This window comes from Gorilla gorilla, chromosome 7, assembly GCF_029281585.2.
Source record: "Gorilla gorilla gorilla isolate KB3781 chromosome 7, NHGRI_mGorGor1-v2.1_pri, whole genome shotgun sequence".
NCBI lineage: Eukaryota > Metazoa > Chordata > Mammalia > Primates > Hominidae > Gorilla > Gorilla gorilla.
This window is the reverse complement of record NC_073231.2, coordinates 128621785-128639874: the sequence shown is the minus strand read 5'-3', so window position 1 is coordinate 128639874 and position 18090 is coordinate 128621785. Positions and strand designations below refer to the sequence as shown.

The window sequence follows — 18090 nt, the reverse complement described above, 5'->3', positions numbered from 1 at the left end:
GACCAGCCTGGCCAACATGGTGAAACCCCGTCTCTACTAAAAATACACAAATTAGCCAGGCATGGTGGCGTGCACCTGTAGTCCCAGCTACTCGGGAGACTGAGGCAGGAGAATTGCTTGAACCCAGGAGGTGGAGGTTGCAGTGAGCTGAGATCACGCCATTGCACTCCAGCCTGGGCAACAGAGTGAGACTCCATCTCAAAAATAACAACAACAACAACAAAAAACAAAACAGAATCCCAACCTCTCTTAGGATTGTCCGAGCATACCCACAAAAGGCATGTAGATTTGTGCCTGTGATGTCAGTGAGGGCTAGCATGACAATGGGCAGCAGATGTTGTAGCTAAGTGCCAATGACTATGACCTTCCTGAAGGCAGGAGCATTGTTTTCTTCCTCTGGCAGGTGCTCAGTGAGTGCTGAATGGAAAGAGGAATCAAAGCAGGGAGGGAAGGTGCTGTGATGAGCTGGCTAGCTGGCCGAGGAAACAAAAGGGCCTTAGTTAGACTGTAGAGAAGAAGAAAAATAATACATGGCCATAGGACTGTATAACCTTGGGCCAATTATCTTACCTTTCCCGGCCTCAGTTTCCTCAAGCTGAGCTATTTGATCCCTAAAATTTTTTTCAGCTAGAGCATTCCTGGATCCTACCAATGTACCATGTTGCTACTAGACTCATCCTCTCAAAATCTTCTTTCAGTGATTCCAGAGGACATTATATATCCTGTACCAGGAAATCCATAAATCCTATTCTAAAAGTGCCAAAGTCAGGCACTGTCCAAGTTCACACTGTCGAATGCAAGTTCTCCGTTCTTTGGAATGTTACCATTAACTGTGAAGTGATCAAGACCGTTTCCGTTCTGTGGCTCTTTCTGCCCAAGAGCCCTGGTTCTTGGAAACAATGTGAAGTCTTCGGGCTCTCCTGGACTATGGGTCTCCGGCAGAAATTCACCACATACTCAGAATCAATTCTCTAACACAAAGTTTCCCAGAAGAAAGTAACAGGCACTTCTACAAGATAATGAAATCGCAGAGTTCTCTATTAGGAGAGCTTAGGGGAGAGCTGGCGCTTCAATCCTCTCCTGCCTGGAACCCATATTTTCCCCTAAATGTCTTGGCCAGAGGGCAGTCCCTTTCTCCAGCTTCTATCTGTCAGTTCACATCCCTGCATTATCTACCTCTTTACCTCCCCTACACAAAAGCAAAGGCACACCCCATCACCGCCGGTGCTGGCCTCCTGGCCTCCTGGCCTCCTGGCCTCTCCCTACTCCCTCCAGACCACCACTGCCACAAACAACTTCACCATGACATCCAGCTCTGACCAGGCTGTGTGCAAATATCTTAATCTATTTTCAAAAAGACAGGGTGCCATGCAAATGAAAATAAGTTCTAAACTTCCTCCTCCACAGGCTATGGAGATCCCTGGGGGGTTCTGGGTACACCCAGGGGCTGGTGGGGGGGCGCCTGAGATGGCTTTGTCCTTACAGCAATTCAGCCCAGTCTCATATTTTAAGAACAGCGGGAACGTAATATCAGCTGAAAGGAGTTTTCTGTGCGCTATTTAACTAAATGGCTCTGCAGCTGGGGAGAGCCATAGGCAGACGTGTTATGATTCAAAGGCTCCCAATTACAATGATCCTCTTTTATTGTATAAAAACAGCAACACAGCCATTCTCCACCCTCCCTCCGCCTGCTTCCTCCACCCCCTTCCCCCATTGGCTGGCGAGGCCACTCTGCATCCTGAAAGGAGCACCCAGATTCTCCTCCGGCTCCAACTTTGCAGCTTTCAGCCCACGGGGATTCCTTCCCTCCAGATCCGGGGAGGAGAGGGCGGAGGGCGCAATGCCCCTGGAGAATGTTCTCTTGGAGACACTGATAGAGGCTTTACAATGGCCTCTTTTTGAGGAGGGGTGGTTTGGGGGAGCTGTAGATAACAAATGCGGATTTGTAATTCTCTCCTGTTTTGACTAAACTCTCATACGCACACGTGCACGCACACTCATGCAGGAAGGCATGCACCCCTATGCCCCTTATCAGAAAAGCAATCAGACTATCCCAAAGCACGATCTAAAACCATCCCTTCTCCTCACACCTCTTCCAGGCTGATGTGGGCCAGGCTTCCAGAAGACTTACGTACAATATCAGAAAGCTCTGGAATCAGACTGAGCTGAGTTTGAATTCTGTCTTTGCTACCTTCTTTCTGTGACCTTGAATAAGTACTTAACCCCTCTGAGCTTTCGTTTCCTATCTTTTTTTATTTTTTATTATTTTGAGACAGAGTCTTGCTCTCTCACTCAGGCTGGAGTGCAGTGACGTGATCATGGCTTACTGCAGCCTTGACCTCCCGGGCTCAAGCAATCCTCCTGCCTCGGCCTCCCAAGTAGCTGGGACTATAGGTGTGTGTCACCATGCCAAGTTCATTTTTTAGTTTTTTAAATTTTTTGTAGAGATGGGGTTTCACCATGTTGTCCAGGCTGGCCTTGAACTCCTGAGCTCAAGCGATCCACCTGCCTCGGCCTCCCAAAGTACTGGGATTACAGGCGTGAGCCATCACGCTAGCCCATTTTTCCTACCTTTTAAGTGGAATTACACTGCCACTCTCAATTTACTCCTCAGGGTCAGATTAAATGACATTGTGAAGGGAAAGTGTTTAGCAGAGTGCCTAGCACATAGTAGGTGCTTACTTTTTCTGTGGCTGTTGCTGTTCTTAACATGGTGAACACCATGTGCTTGTGCTGTGTCTGGGTATGTGGGGAGCTTTGTGCATCTGGTTGTGTAGGGAGCTTTGTATTTGCTCAGTATCACCAGCCAGAGTGAACCAGGCTGTGGGGGATGAGATGGCTGTGGGGGCATAAATGTCAGGCCTGCTGAGGAGTGTTTTTCTTGAGTGTTTCTGCAACACTGGTTTAAACGGTCACCTCTGCACAGCATATGCAGGCATGCATGAGTGCCTGCCACTTCCTCCTTAACTTAGACTTCTGGTCCTTCCTCAGTTTTCTGCAGATGTTTTTGAGCCCAGCAGCTGCAGTTGTAGGCATCCAACCAGGACAAGGAGGGGCTGTAGCCCAGGAACTCCCATTCATAACCCTCTTCCTCTCTGCCGCAATAGCAGGCTCCTTCTCTGTCTCTCAGAAGTGGCCCGTGGGCCCCCAACAGGGAGGATATCCTCCCAAAGAAAGAGCTAACTCAATTTGGCTACTCCCTGAAGCCCCAGAGATCCATGAATCTATTCCCTGACCCTGAACTTGACAGGAAATGGTCCCCAGGATTTTGCTGATTTCTCTCTGAAAGATAAACTCAGCGTGGGCTTCCCGCTATTCCATCCCAAACTAGACATGTGCACCCCTAAAATATATCACAAATCTCTTACACCACAGTGAATGCCTGGCTCACATTCCTTCATATTGACCCCCCATGGATCAATAGCACAAGAATTTCATTCACTGCAGATTCTGTTATGTGTTAAATACCATTGCAGTGAAACAATGTGTAACAAGATTAATCTCCACTAAGTGTTTCTAATGTTAGGGAGTAAGGGGGAGAGAAAGAGGAAGAAAGGGTGTGAACTGTGACTTTTAACAGGTAAATATTGTCTACCAGGGGGCAAAGAGAGGTATCAGCAAGAAGACAGGTTCTGGCCCTGGTGTCTCTATTCCATTTTAAAGTTTGGGTGGAAATTCATATACTGTTGTCAGGACTGTTTTTCTGCATGAGGTCTGTTTTACACACACATACACACACACACACACACACACCACTGCCAATCAACCCCTCTTAACTGCATGATTACAAGTGTAAGAACAGGAAGCAGACTGTGGGTGGATGTTCTTAAAATCACAACCTGTTCAATGTAGGGTGGGGGCATTAGAGAAGGGTGGGGGAGGGGAATCACGATTTTTTTCAGTTCAAAATGAAACAATCTTGTCAATACAGAAAATAATGTCTACCTTATTGTCTACCAAAGGGGCATGTGCACAGCCAAGCATCCTTCCTGAGATGTGCTGTCTGGATGTGGCTATGACACAGCACATTACGGTACCTGATGTGCTGGTACCATACGTGTGGTACCTGATGTGTGGTACGGACTTGCCACAAAATGAGTGCATGTGTGTACTGGGGGTGGGGGGGAGGCAGAAGGGGAATGGCAATGAGATAGGACAGTCAGGGTCCTGGGATTGATGATGAAATCCATACATGCTAATTACTTGGCACCTCAAATTTACAATAAAGTCACTTTCTTGAGGTGGTTGCAGTGATGACGGTGATTTGTTGAGCACAGTTCATATGTGAGGTGTGTGCTAAGCTTTTTTACAACTTTCTTAAGTTTCCTAACAACTCATACAGCAGCTACTAAAGTGATCTCCATTTCAGAGATAAGAAAATTGAGGTAAGTAACAGCTCAAAGTCATAAAGGTAATACCCTGAGCAAAGAGAATCAGAGAGGCTGGCCCTTGCTGGAGGAATCTAGCCTGGGGAATCTGGTGCTGGGAAGGCCTCTGACATCCTCTGATATCATCTCCTTGATTTAAAGCAATGGCGAAGGTCATGGCCAAAGGTATCCTGCTGATGAGTGGTGGAGCTGCAGCTAGGGCCCAGGAGCCCCAAAGGTCAGGAAAAAGGCAAGTGTAGTGTTTGGAGAGTAAATGGCACCCCCTTCCAGCTTTTCCAGTCCCACTAACTGAATTATCCAGAAAGGAGAGCTGATTGCCTCCCTGTAACAGCTGACTCACATCAGGTTAAGTTTGGATTCTTATTGACAGGACCTAAAAGCAAATCATCCCTCACTTCTTTATTGCACATGGTCTTCTCTTTGCCCTGAGGCAAAACTGGTCCCTGGCCTGAAACTTTCCAGAACTCGTTTTATTGCAAATAAGAACTAAGCTCGTTTGTCTGCACAAGGTACTCTGCTGTCAGTCTTAGTCTTCCCTTCCCCCAAACACGTGACCTTCAGAAACCTGCCATAGCTCCCTAGTACCTAGAGATTAAAAGCCAGCCTCCTCCATGTGCACCCCCAAGCCTGGCATCATCTCTTTGCACAGCCTTCCCTGCATCCCCCTCTCCACCTCCCCAGGGTACCTGTCCACTGCTCCCAGGGCCCTTCTTTCTCAGGCGGCACATGCCCTCCCTGCCAACTCAACAACCATTCCTCCTTTCACCCCATCTGCCTTACAAGTTGAACCCCAATTTGCTCATGACAGCAATGGGTCCAACTAAAAATACTTGACTGCTCTTCCCTGGCAGTAGTCACCACGTGGCACAGCTCTGGTCGATGAACTAAAGACAGAAGTCCCTGAGAGGGGTGCCCCTTCCCAGATATAGCAGTGAAGCTGTACTGGGTAAAAGCTCTTTGAGACTCATTCATCCTTTTTTCTCTTTCTTGGAATGCAAACCTGAGGCCTAGAGACGTAGCAGCCACTTTCCTACCACTAGATGATAAACCTAAGGCCAAAGGCCTCCACTCTAAGCATGGCAGAATAGAAAGAAGTAGTCTGGGTTCCCAATGGTACAGCTGAGGCATCATCCTCCTTTACCCCTCACCCCGTTGTTGTCTGACACAAAAAAGTCCCTATCTGGTTAAGTCACTGGTAGTCAAGATTCTGCTGCTAGCAGCCGAATGCAGTGATATTGGCTACACCTCCGGACATTGTTCCTCTTCATTCATGGGGCAGTTCAGCTGCTCCCACCTCTAGGAGATCCTCTGTGATCCCCTCAGAGCAGAAGAATCATGCCTTTCCTTGTGCTTCCACAGTGGTTAGTTTTCTCAATCATAGCACTTATCTAAGCCTGCTTGATTTGGTTTAATGAGTGCTTCCCCGCAGTTGGCTCAAACTCCTAGAGGGCAGGGGGTGTGTATCCCACCAGCATCTCCATAATGTCTGGAGCATGCAGTGCTTTGCGTTTCTGCCAGGGGGGCTCTGTCTCCCCAGCGTTTCCATAACATCTGGTTATGCGCTCTGCATTGCAACAGCAGAGTGTGTGTGTTCTGGGGGCTGCCACTCCGCTTACTAGCTGTTTGGTCTTGGGCAAGTTAGCTAACTTCTCTGGGCTTGTGCCTCCTCATCTAGAAAAAGGAGAGAATGAGAGTACTTACATCAGAGTTGTCATGAAGACAAAATAGTCTAGTCATAAGCACTTGGGATAGTGCCTGGCATGCAAAAATGCTTAATGGCTATGGGTTCTTATTAGTATAATGAACATTATAGTTGCTGAATGAATAAATAAATCAACACACAGTTGCTAAATAAATGAATAAAGGAATAAAATCCAGGTAAATTCTGGAGTTCGGACCTCGGGACAGTGGCTACTGTTCCCTCTTTTCTGCTGGACCTGACCCTTTACTTTTTTATTCTAACTGTGACGTCGTGTATCTGAATGCTGCTACAATGGACTGGTTAAGGCTATGAAGTTAGGCCTGGATTTGCTTTTTGCTGTGTCGCTCAGGCAAGTTTCTTCACCTCTTGGAGCCTCTGTTTCCTCAACCATAAACGGAGGATAATAGTAGTACTTAGCTCACAGGATTGTGGTGAGAATTAAATGATAAAGCACATAAAATATACAGCATTGTGCCTCACACACCATAACAGTGTTAGAAACTGTTATCAAACATTGCCATGATTATTTTTGATAAGTGTACAGCATCCCACCAAATGACATGGTCCTGATGTGGATGAGAAATGCCGGGTGGGGCCACCTTTCAGCATGTCAAGATACACTGCACTTACATCACAGGAATACCCTTTCTTCAGTGCCAACAAACAGTGGTGTTTTCCCCCTTTAAATGGACATTAGTTGAGATAGCTGATGTGCCCCAGAATCTTGGTTTCTTGCATTTTCCCCTGAAGCACAATCTTCAGGTGCATCCTTTAGCTGACAGCAAACCTGGCTAGAAGGAAAGGTACAAGTGCGCAAGAGAACAATCGCGGAGCAGAGCATTGAAACAGCAATGATATTTCCACACATCACCAGTCCAATTATTGTCAGTGACACATTTCAGCCTTACTTGTAGATTTTTTCCCTTCTGGCCTTAAAAGAAGCTGTGTATACAGCTTTACATAACTTTCCCTTTAAACTTAAACCTTTATGCTAGTCCCATTCAACCACTTGACAGCTCCATTAATCTATTTTTACTATTAAACATGCCATTTTACAAGATATTTATTCCACTTGGTCGTCATCCAAACGCTTTTTGACATTACTGCCCTGGGAGTGAACTGCTTAAACTCGCTGCCCTCATAAACAGAAAATCACCTTTTGACTCAAATCTTGAAGAGCTCTCAGAACCTCACCCCCTTCACTTCTACAGGCATTAATTTCTGCCATATATAAAGGAGAGAGTAAGTGTGTGTGTGTGTGTGTGTGTGTGTGTGTGTGTGTGTGTGTGTGTGTGTGTGGTTTTAAGAGGGTAATTGTGGGAGGTCTGGGCAATTCAAGAAGTGCTGGGGAAGGAATCCTCTCCTCTAACTCCATTCTGCTCATCGAGGCCTACCTGAGACCTGGAGATCTGGTAACTTAACAGAGAGAAAGTGATCAGACAGCAGGTTGGGGAAGAACTCCAGGGCCTAAAAGGCAGTGTCCCAGGGGGCCAAGCTGAGCAACCACTCTTTAAAAGGGGAGGGGTCGAGGGAAAGTCCTTATTCATCGACTTCTCTCCTTCTCCACGCCCCAGACAAACAAAAGGCCACCGCGAAACAGTTGAAGGTAGAGACCTACTGGCTTTGAAGACTATCAATCAGGTGGAAACCTGAACAAATCACAATTTGGCTTCCCCATCAAGTTTTCTCCCCAGCCTGACAAACCCTCCTCCTCCGCCGCCTCCACCTCCTCCTCCGCCTCCCAGGCTCAGCACAGCTACGAGGCCAAAGGGACCGTCCTGTGATGCCTGCTGGTTTCCAACTTTCCGCTCATCTTCGTCTCCGCAGCCTCCTGCAAAGCGGCTGGGAAAAGGGCAAGTTTGCAAAGCCGAGGATACAAGTCCTGGGGAAGCCACAAAGAAGCTGCAACACCAACAAAGATTAACCTCTTGTGGGGCAGACGAAAAGCGCCAGCTGCCGTTCAGGGGGGCGAACGTGGGCTCGGGCTGGCAGAGGCTCCGGCCAGCTGGCAGCGGACAGCAGGGCCGGGGGTCCCGCGGCCCCCCTCGGCCCCCCGCCCCGCGCGGACTCCCCCTGCACCTGAGCGGGGGTGAGGACAGCGCCGCGCTCCGGCCCTGCCCCCGCCAGGTAGCTAGGCTGCCGCCCGCGCTGCGCGCCCGCTGCCTGCAGCCGCCGGGAGCGACGAGAGCAGAGGCAGCCTCGGCCCACGGCGTCATGCTTCCTGCCACCACATTACGGCGAATCGTCACCGGGAGAGGGGAGCGAGGGGAGAGGGGGAGGGAGGGGAGCAGACACACGCAGCCCCCCGCCTGCCAAAACGCGCGGAGACGGGGCCACGTCCCGGTGGAGTCCCCGCGGGACCTGCCCCGTTTGCACAAAGCGCCGCAGTTTGGCCAAGAAGGGAGGGAGACGGCCACGAAATAAATAAATAAAAACAGTCGGGTCTACGTAACGCCCTGTCGAAAGCGGACGCCATATTTTTTTGTGGCTTATGTCGACATAGGGAAACGTAGACATGTTTTTCCTCCTCCTCCTCCTCCTCGCTCTGGCTCCCATTTATCCAAACTTGTAATCAAAACTCTTAAAAAAAAAAATCTTCTTCCCTCTCTGTATCCGCTCATTTCCTCCCACCCGCAAAAAGAGCCTGCACACCCCCCCCCTTCCGTACCCCCCTTCCAATCACAAACCCGGCCAAGTCCCATTAACAACACATTTTCGGGAGCCGCGGCGGCGACGGCGGCGGTGGGAAAGTTGGGCTGGAGTGGCCGGCGCCCGGCGTGCGGGGCTTGGGGCTGGCGGCGCCGGCTGGGGGGGCTCCGCGCCGAGGCGAAGTTTCTTACCTGCGCTGGGGCTGGGAACGCGGGGACCCGGGCTGGGAACGCGGAGACGCGGCACGGGCGTTCCAAAATGGAACTCTGCTGGCTCCCCCCACCCACTCCCCACTCCCCACCGGGCGCCCGGCTCGGGCTCCGTGGGAAAGAGGGGGAAAGCCAGCCTGCCAGCCAGCCAGACAGACAGAAAAAGCCCCCGTACGGAGAACGGTGGCCAAAATTTTTAAAAGAAAAAAAAAAAAAGGAAAAAAAAGGGGAAAAAAAATGCCTCGATCAGTGGGGAATCTACGCCAAAACCCACATGATCTGTAACGTCAGCATGCGTATTTGCATACGATACCACCACCCGAGCTGCCACCCGGGCTCGGGTTCCGCAGAAAGTTACAAAGTGAAATTCAGCCCCCTCCGGAGACACCGGCGAAATGTCATTTTTCAGGCAGGAGCTGGGGGGGAGGCTAGCCCTAAAGGCGCTGGTTACTGGCCAAGGTAGGGGGGCAGTAAATTAACTTAAAAGTCTGAGCCCAGTAACGGACTCGGTGGAATTTCTGCGAGAAGAGGAGGGGGAGGCGCGAGCGAGATCATTGAATATTAAGCACGACCCCGCGCGGCGGCCGCGGCCAAACCCTCTCGGTGCAATACCCATTTTCTTTATGAAAAGTTCAAGGTGTCACTGATGAGCTCAACAAACTGTTGATCTTGACCACGTGGAGTGGCGGACCGTGGGACCGAAGGGCGCGCTTGCAGGCCCGGCTCTGGCGGCACCCGGGCCCCGGGACCCTTTGCGTGGGACTGTGCGCGGGTGGGGCCACCACGCACCCTGGGCGCTGCCTGCGCCTTGGCCCGGCTTCAGGCTCAGGAAAATAATAATAACGATTTTAAAACTATGTTGAGCGAGACACATTTTACTCCCGGAATGATAATGAGAAGTCTCGGCGTAGGGAGGGGAAGAAGGAGCCCCCCACTTATATAACGACTTGAAGTTAGATCACTTTTGCTTGGGGAGATTCCGGGATTTCCGCCCGAGCCAGGTCTGAGGCTGGTTAAAGATCTTCCAACTTTTTTCCCTTAAGAGCCAACAAACAAACAGACGCCCCAGGGGCCGACTTAAACTCTGGTAGAGCCCGCGTTCGCTGGAATTCTCAGATTCGAAGAAATGCACACGCCTGCGGTGCTCGCAGAGAAGTCCCTCGGAAGCTAGGCGGGTCGCTTTCGCAACTGGGACTCCAATGTTCCCAGTGGGAGCGGAGCTCTCACCGCGGCAGCCCCCAGGTTCCCCTCGGCGCCTTAGAGCAAAGGTGGCGGGGGATCGCGCTGCCCTTCGCCCGCCGGCTCGGAACCATGAACTTGTATTCCGGGCGCCGCGCTCCTGCCACAGTGCTCGGCTAAAGAGCTCTAAGGAATTCGGGATCTGGGTACACTTCGGGATCTCAGGCGGCAACCTGTCCGCGCCGCGCATTCCTGCCCAGATGGACCTTGTTTCCCCCTGGGCTGGCCTGTGGACTCTTGGGCAGCTCCCGGGCGGGGACGAGGGGATGCGGTCTGGGGGCTAGTTTAGAAGCTTCGAGCGCAGCGAGAAAACAAAGGGAGCCTGGGGCTGGGAGGCTCTGCGGAGTCCCCGCCCGCCCTGCAGATTAGCAGGCGCGTCGCGTCGGGGCTTCCCGGGCAGCTCTGCTCTGGGGAATTAGAACGAACTCTAGCGGCCGTTTGCAACTCGGCTGTGGGCGCGAGGGCATCAACAGGTGGCCGTGTGCAGCGGAGAGGCCAATGGCGAGGACCCGGACTGGGGTGAGGACGGCTGGCCTTGGGGCTGACTGGGTGGCGGATGCGCTGGGTGACCTTTTGGCTTTTTCATTTCCGAGGCCGGGGAGAAGGAAGTAGCTAAAAGGTTTTTGTAAGTTCTGCCCTAGGGCTCTAATTTCTGACATACCCCTTGACTCCCCAGAAATCCTTTGCAACAAAAATTAAAACAGCCCATATGCAAAACTTTCTTAATGGCCTGCACCTGTTTGTTCGGTTATTGCTGATGTAGGGTCTGTTTGTTTGCATTTTAACCGCCCATAAAACAAGATTCTATCCTGGGAAGGAGTCTCTTGCGTGATGCTTGCGGACCTGAAAGGCGACCTGGAGGGGCTCTTACAGGATTCTGTTAACTTCTTGATGACTGTAATCCAGCTTGGGCCACATCTTTCTCAGCCTCATTTCGTACCGGCTAAGAACCTAATTTACTTGCCATCAACATCAGAATTTACCGATGCCTGATCTCCTCCCAACCTCTGCCTCACCCAGGGTGAACCAAAATTGTAAAAAGAAAAGAAAAAAAATGGGACCCTCCCCCCATTCCCCCGCCTTGTCCCGTCCCGCCGGCCACACCAACTTCAACATTTTTACATCGCTTACCTTATTATGCCCCTTCCAGGCTATTCCACGCCCTTCCCCCTCCCCCTTTAAAATAAGTCTAGTTCTGTCTGTTTCCATGGAAATTACCCAAACCTTAACGAAGCTATTCCTATTTTGAGGCTGCACCTCCTCTGGATGATCAATCACTTAGGAGGGTTTTCTATAAGCCAAGTTTCCCTTGCTGCCACCTCACTGCCACCTCACTGCCACCTGCTTCTGGCTGGGTGACAGATTGTATGTAGGGTGGAATGGGCCAGGTGGGAGGGAAGCCAGGTAACCCTCTAAACGGTCTGCTGGGTTCTCATATCTTCAGAGCACTTGGATCTCATGGACACTAGCAAGGATGAGGGGCTTCTGATGTGTTGCAGTGTTTTTAAATTGTTCAGAGTTTAGCATGGACTGAACTTGCACCATATAAAGAGAAAACAATGAGGAATAAGACAAAGGTGGCTTTTGCTTTATGTGGTATGATCCCTGTTTGCTTGAAGTATACTCATGGAGTAGACAGACCGTTATCTGACGGTATTTAGGAGCTTCAGAATCAATAATGTTGGACAAGTAAATGTTCAGCCAGGAAGTAACATATGCCACTTTCTCTTACAACTCATTGGTCAGAACTAATCACAAAGTTAACTGTAAAGATCCACGGAAGTATTGTGTGCCTGGAAATGGAGAGAATGGGAAAGATTTGCACTAATATGATAGCACTAAGGACTATCATAAATAATAATAGCAGTTCACAATTATTGATCATTTACCATGTGCTGAGCCTTTTATATGTATCATCTCATTGAATCATCACAAAAATCTATATTTTGTCTTCATTTTACAGATATAGAAACTGGGACTTAAAGAGCTTAAGTACTGTACCTTGCTCGACATCACACAGATGCTAAGTAATGGAGTTGGAATTTAAGCTTAATTTTACCTGCTTCCCAGAGAATAGACTTTTAAAACACTGTCCTCAACCACCTTTGGACTTAATTGGTCCCCTGTTGTTGGGCACTGGGTAGTTTCAATTTTATTCCAATGAACAACCTTGTGTCAGATCTTTTGAATCATCTGCGATTACTTCCTTAGGGTAAATTCCTAGGTACATATTTGCTTAGTTGAAATATACACACATTTCAAGAATAAAAACCTTTTGCAAAAAGTGAAAGCTTTAGGAGGTGTGGTAGTCTTCTAAGATGGCTTTTTTCAATCCTTTCCTTCCTTTTTTGAAAAATACATCACCATTAAGAGGTGGAGTTTACTTCCCCTCCCTTGGAATCTGGACTGGTCCTGTGATTGCTTTGGATGCAATGAAAGTGATATTCTGAGACATCTAAATCCAAGTCTTAAGAGACTGGCAGTTTCTTTTTCCTTCTTTTTAGGGTCCTGCTGCCATGCTGTGAGAAGCCGAAGTTTCATGGAGAGGCCACATGGAGCGAAAACAAAGGTGATAGGGACAATAGCTCCACCTGAGATCCTGGTTAATACACAGACTTTAGCCATCTTGGATGCTCCAGCCTAATCGATCTCCCACTTGACTCTAGTCTCACCTGACATTATGTAGAGGAAAACCATCCAGCTCCACCTAGTCAACCCACAGAATAATGAGATGATCATAAGACTGTAGTTGTTTAACATTATTAACTTTTGGGGTGGTTTATTACACAGTGATAGATAAATAAAATGGGAGTTATTATCCGTGTCTTTATTTGCACATATATCTGAATATTCCAGATCTACTTCCCCCTGAACTCTGCAGGGTATAGGTAGCATTGTGAAATATTGGAGGCCAGGACAAGGGGGTAGAGAGGCCTCTTGGTCCATGATGCCTGAGCTGGCCCACTCTCCAAATCAAAGCTTTTCTTGATTTTAGTTGTTGCTCATGAAGGATCCCACGCCACAGGTCCCAGATCCTAAGCAAATAAGAACTCATTTATCAAGCATAGATACTCAGTAGGTACTGGAGTTAAGTTCCTGTTTGGTGTTGCCAAAAACAGAGGTTTCCATTATTTAAGGATATACACTGTGATAGGGAGTGCAAGTGCCTACCATGTACACGGCTGCCTGGGAGGTGCTTCTTATACTTTATGTAATTTAATCTTTTAAACAACCTTCTGAATAGTATATTGTCTCCTTAATTTGTGGGAGAAAACAGAAGTTTATAGAAGCTTATGAATTATCCATGGGCCATACAGCTGATAAGTTAGAAGTAGGTCTTGAGCCCACATTTGATTGATTACAAATCCTGCCTGCTTCCCACTATACTTGTGACTTGCAAATTAACTCATGTGCAAACCGCCTTCACCAATTTTGTCCCAGTAGCAAAGGAACTACCTATAGTATTTTTAATTTAACATTTTATTTGGCCAGGGTCATGGCTCACACCTGTAATCCCAGCACTTTGGGAGGCTGAGGCAGGTGGATTATTTGAGGTCAGGAGTTTGAGACCAGCCTGGCCAACATGGTGAAACCCCATCTCTACTAAAAACACACAAAAAATTAGCCAGGTATGCTGGTGAGTGCCTGTAATCCCAGCTACTCAGGAGGCTGAGGCAGGAGAATCGCTTGAACCGGGGAGGCAGAGGTTACAGTGAGCTGAGATTGTACCACTTCCAGCCTGGTGACAAAGCTAGACTCTGTCTCAAAAAAAAAAAGAAAAAGAAAAAGAAAACATTTTATTTACATTGATTCACATTTTTAAAACTTAAATGCACTTATTTCATACTAATACTAAAGAAGCCTTTTGTCACAATAGAAACAAGAAAATCCAATATTGAATTTTCAAATGAACCAATGAAAGGTAACAGTGAAAATAACCATGGGAAAAAAAAAACAGCACTATTGAGCTAGCTAGATACTCTTATTTGCAGAAGGTAGAGATGGAGGGGAAAGGTGTTAGAAGGTTATTAGAGACAGGGTAGCACCAAACTGAGAATTTTTTCTTGAGCTAATTAAAAGGATGGGAAGAGAATTGAAAGTTTTAACTTTCTCTGAGTCAGAGCTATTTTGTGCTGTACCTGGACATCATTTAAAACCATCTCATGGCCACACATGCTACTTAAGCGGTACATGTTTCACACTGCTGACACCTGGCTGCCTATCACAGTTGTTCATGCATGAATCTATTACAATGTTGCTCCCTCTGCGAGCATAAGAATCAGTGCCACAGGTTGAAGGGCTGAATGTTTGTGCTCCCTTGCCCCCCAATTCATATGTTGAAATCCTAATCCTCAATGTGATCGTATTAGGAAGTGGGCGGGGCCTTTGGGAGGTGATTAGATCATGAAGGTGGGGCCTTCCTGATGGTGATACTGGAGTGCTGGGTAGAGAAAGGCGGGTCCCTGGCCAGGGCTCCACCCCTACAGACCTAGGTGAGGACAGGCACTCCTGCTTTTGTGTCTAAACGTTGCATTTTCCAAGACCATCCTGGCCCGCCACACCCTCATCCTGGTCCTATAAAAACCCCAGACTCCAGCAGGTAGACACAGGCAGCCAGACAAGAGGGGCAGTTGGAGAAGATTTGGGCCGCTAAGCAGCCTGACTCCAGGGGAAAACCATCTCCCTTCTGGCTCCCCCATCTGCTGAGAGCTACTTACACTCAATAAAACCTTGCACTCATTCTCCAAGCCCACGTGTGATCAGATTCTTCTGGTACACCAAGGCAAGAAACTCTGGAATAAAGAAATCCCTCTGTCCTTATGATAAGGAAGGGGGTCTAACTGAGCTGGTTAACACAAGCCGCCTATAGACAGCTAAACTAAAAGAGCACCCTATAACACACACCCACTGGGGCTTCAGGAGCTACGAACATTCACCCCTAGGCACTGCCGTGGGGTCGAAGCCTCACTGCCTGCCTGTCTGTACACTCCTGTAGAAGTTTGAGTAGCGGGGCACTGAAGAAGCGAACCACACCCTCACTGCATGCCCTGCGAGGGGGACAAGGGAACTTTTCCCATTTTAACGGGATTGGTGCCCTTATAAAGGGATACACCGGAGAGCTCACTTTCTCTCTCCCTGCTTCCCTCTAAGTGAGGACACAGCAAGAAGACGGCCAGGAAGAGAGCTGTCACCCAAACCTGATCGTGCTGGCACCCTGATCTTAGACTTGCAAGCCTCCAAAACTGTGAGAAATAAATTTCTCTTGTTTAAGCCACTCAGTCTCTGGTTATTTGTTCTATAGCAGCCTTACTTAAGACAGTTCAAGGAACTTGAAATTCTGTAAACACCAACTAACTCATTTCCCTGGCTCCAATTTCTATGTCTACTATCCATGCTGTCACCAAAACACATATCTTGCTTGGTCACCTCCTTGCTTACAATCTTTTATTGCTTTCTACTTCTTTGGGGTAGCAGAAGTGATCTTGCATAAACTTGTCCGAATCAGCATTTCCAGCCTAGTCTTCTGCCTCTTCTAATCTTGTCCTCTACAATTTAGCATCACTGGGTTCCTTGTCACTCCCTACATTTTCCATGATCTTTTCCATCTTTGTAAATGGTGCACCCTGTACCTGGAATGGCTTCCCTCTTCCTCGGTCCTTCAAGACACAGATCAAATGTCACTTTCTTTAGGAAGCCTTCCTGTACTCTCCCGAAGAGTTAATCCTGCCTCCTCTGAAGTCCTACAGAACCTTGCACTTAACCTCGAGTTAGCAATTATTGCCCAATAATCTAGTTACTTCTCTGTATTTGTTGTAACCATTTTACTATAAGTCCCTTGTGGATGAGTATTTCGCCATAGTCATCTCTGTGTCCTTGTTTCTTGCCTCACATGGGATATATAGCAGGCAGAATTCAAAGATGGCCCCCAAGATTCCCAGTCCCTGGTTATTCAATCAACCATGGATGTAGGCATTGCTGTGAAAAGATTTTGCAGATGTTAAAGTGCCGAATCACTTGCCCTTGAAATATGGAGATTATGAAGATTATTTGGATAGGCCTGATCTAATCATATGAGTCCTTTAAAAGCAGATAGGTTTCTCTGGCTGGTGGCAGAAGGGAAAGTCAGAGACATTCAACGAATGAGAAGGATTTTACACGAGGGAGGTTTTCTGTTGCTAAGATGGACCTGAGAGCCACTTCTAGAAGCTGAGAGCAGACCCTGGCTGACAGTTAACAAGACACTTGGGACCTCAGTCCTAAAAGCACAAGGAAATGAATTCTGCCAATAGCCAACAAGCTTGAAAGAATACCCTGAGACCTAGATGAGAAGCGCAGCTCTGACTGACACCTTGATTTCAGTCCAGTGAGACCCTGAGCAGAGAATCCAGTGAGGCCATGACTAGATTTTCGACCTACAGAAATTGTGAGATAGTGAATTTGTGTTGTTTTATGCTGCTAAGATTTTGGCAGGTGTTTTTTCCATAGAAATAAACAATTGATAAAGGGTAGATGCTGAGTGAATATTTGCTGAATGAATAAGTGAATGAAAACATGCATCATTCAGCAGCCATAGATGACATTTAAGGGGAACGCCTTTCCCCACTCTTGGTTTCCAGGAGGAGGGGTTTTCTCCAGAGGATGTTTCTGCTTCTCTCTGACTCTGGAAGCGTCTGGCTCAGCTGCACCCTTCCTCCTCGGAGCACTCCCCTGAGACCCTGAGACTCCTTTGTTCTGCGTCTTAGCGTTGGTTGGGGCACTCCCAGCAGCACTGCCTGCACCTGTGTGGGTATGCCAGTCTCATTCTGGGTTGTGTATTTGCAGCCCACATGGGTAACAGATGATATTAGTCAGCTCAGGCTGCCATAAAAAATGCCCAGCTGGGTAGCTTAAACAACACTTTTAGGCAGCTGCCATCTTGCTACGTGCTCTCATGACTACTTTGTGAGTATGGAGAGAGAGAGAGAGAGAAAGAGAGAGAGAGAGAGAAGGAAAGCCAGACAGAAACAGAGCAAGCAAGCAAGCTCTCTAGCTCTCTGGCATCTTTTCTAATAAGGTCACTAATCCCATCATGAGGACCCCAACCTTAGGGCCTCATCTAATCCTAATTACCTCCCAAAGATCCCGTCTCCAAATACCAAAACACTGGGGAGTAGGGCCTCAACATATGTATTTTGAGGGGACCCAAACATTTAGTCCATAGTACAGACCTATGACCCCCTCCTTCAGCGTGGCTACTAACGGTGATGAAGATAGATGATTTATTGGGCCCCATATGTACTCCTTATTTTATTTGCATACTGGTTTGGGAAAATGGGTATTATTTATTCAGAGGAGAGTCCCTTGGAGACCTCAGCAGAAGACACAAGCTGTTGTGGGAATTGTACCTGTGGCAAGACAACATTTTTGGAAATGTTTAGTGATGGTATCACCTCCATCCACATCCTTGTACCCCTTGAACTTCTTCTTCACCCCATCCAAGTAGAGATAAGAATTTTTGATGCTTTTCCCCTCAGAGAAGGAATGAGGGAAAAATTGCATTTTTGAGCAAACTCCTGGCTTTCTAGTTTTAAAAATGTGGATCCCTAGGGGGATGGAAAGAACTTAGGACATGGACAATAAATTTTAGAGAGAACAGAAAAAAGAGAAGCCTCACCGCTGCCTCTCCCACACCTGGAATGGATGCCTTCGTTTGGGAGAAGAGAGAGAGTCAGAGGGAAAGTAGTGAGGGTGCTGCAGATTCCTTCTCTCTGGATGAACCCCAAGGATGTGGCAACATCCACCCCCAAGGACTGTGGGATCAGATCAGAAGACCTGAGCCATTTCCAGGTAGAGTTCTGGGGGTGGGTAGAGAGATACCAGAGAAATAGTGGTTGCTTATCGAGGCAGGTAGAGAAAACCCTGC

The 18090-nt window shown here is 48.1% G+C and overlaps 1 protein-coding gene across 4 annotated transcripts in view; it reads right to left on the bottom strand.

Moving 5' to 3' along the window:
- Positions 1–9675, bottom strand: part of ZHX2 (zinc fingers and homeoboxes 2) — a 194120-nt gene extending 184445 nt beyond the window's left edge. Inside the window, exon 1 of one of the 4 annotated variants that reach the window (XM_004047483.5) lies at positions 8931–9675. The gene's annotated coding sequence lies outside the window, so the exon portion shown is untranslated. Of the gene's footprint in view, positions 1–8777; positions 8858–8930 lie in introns of those variants that run through there. The other 3 variants (XM_019032687.4, XM_055348698.2, XM_063709454.1) reach the window with 3 other exon arrangements.
- Between the last annotated feature and the right edge of the window lie 8415 nt (positions 9676–18090).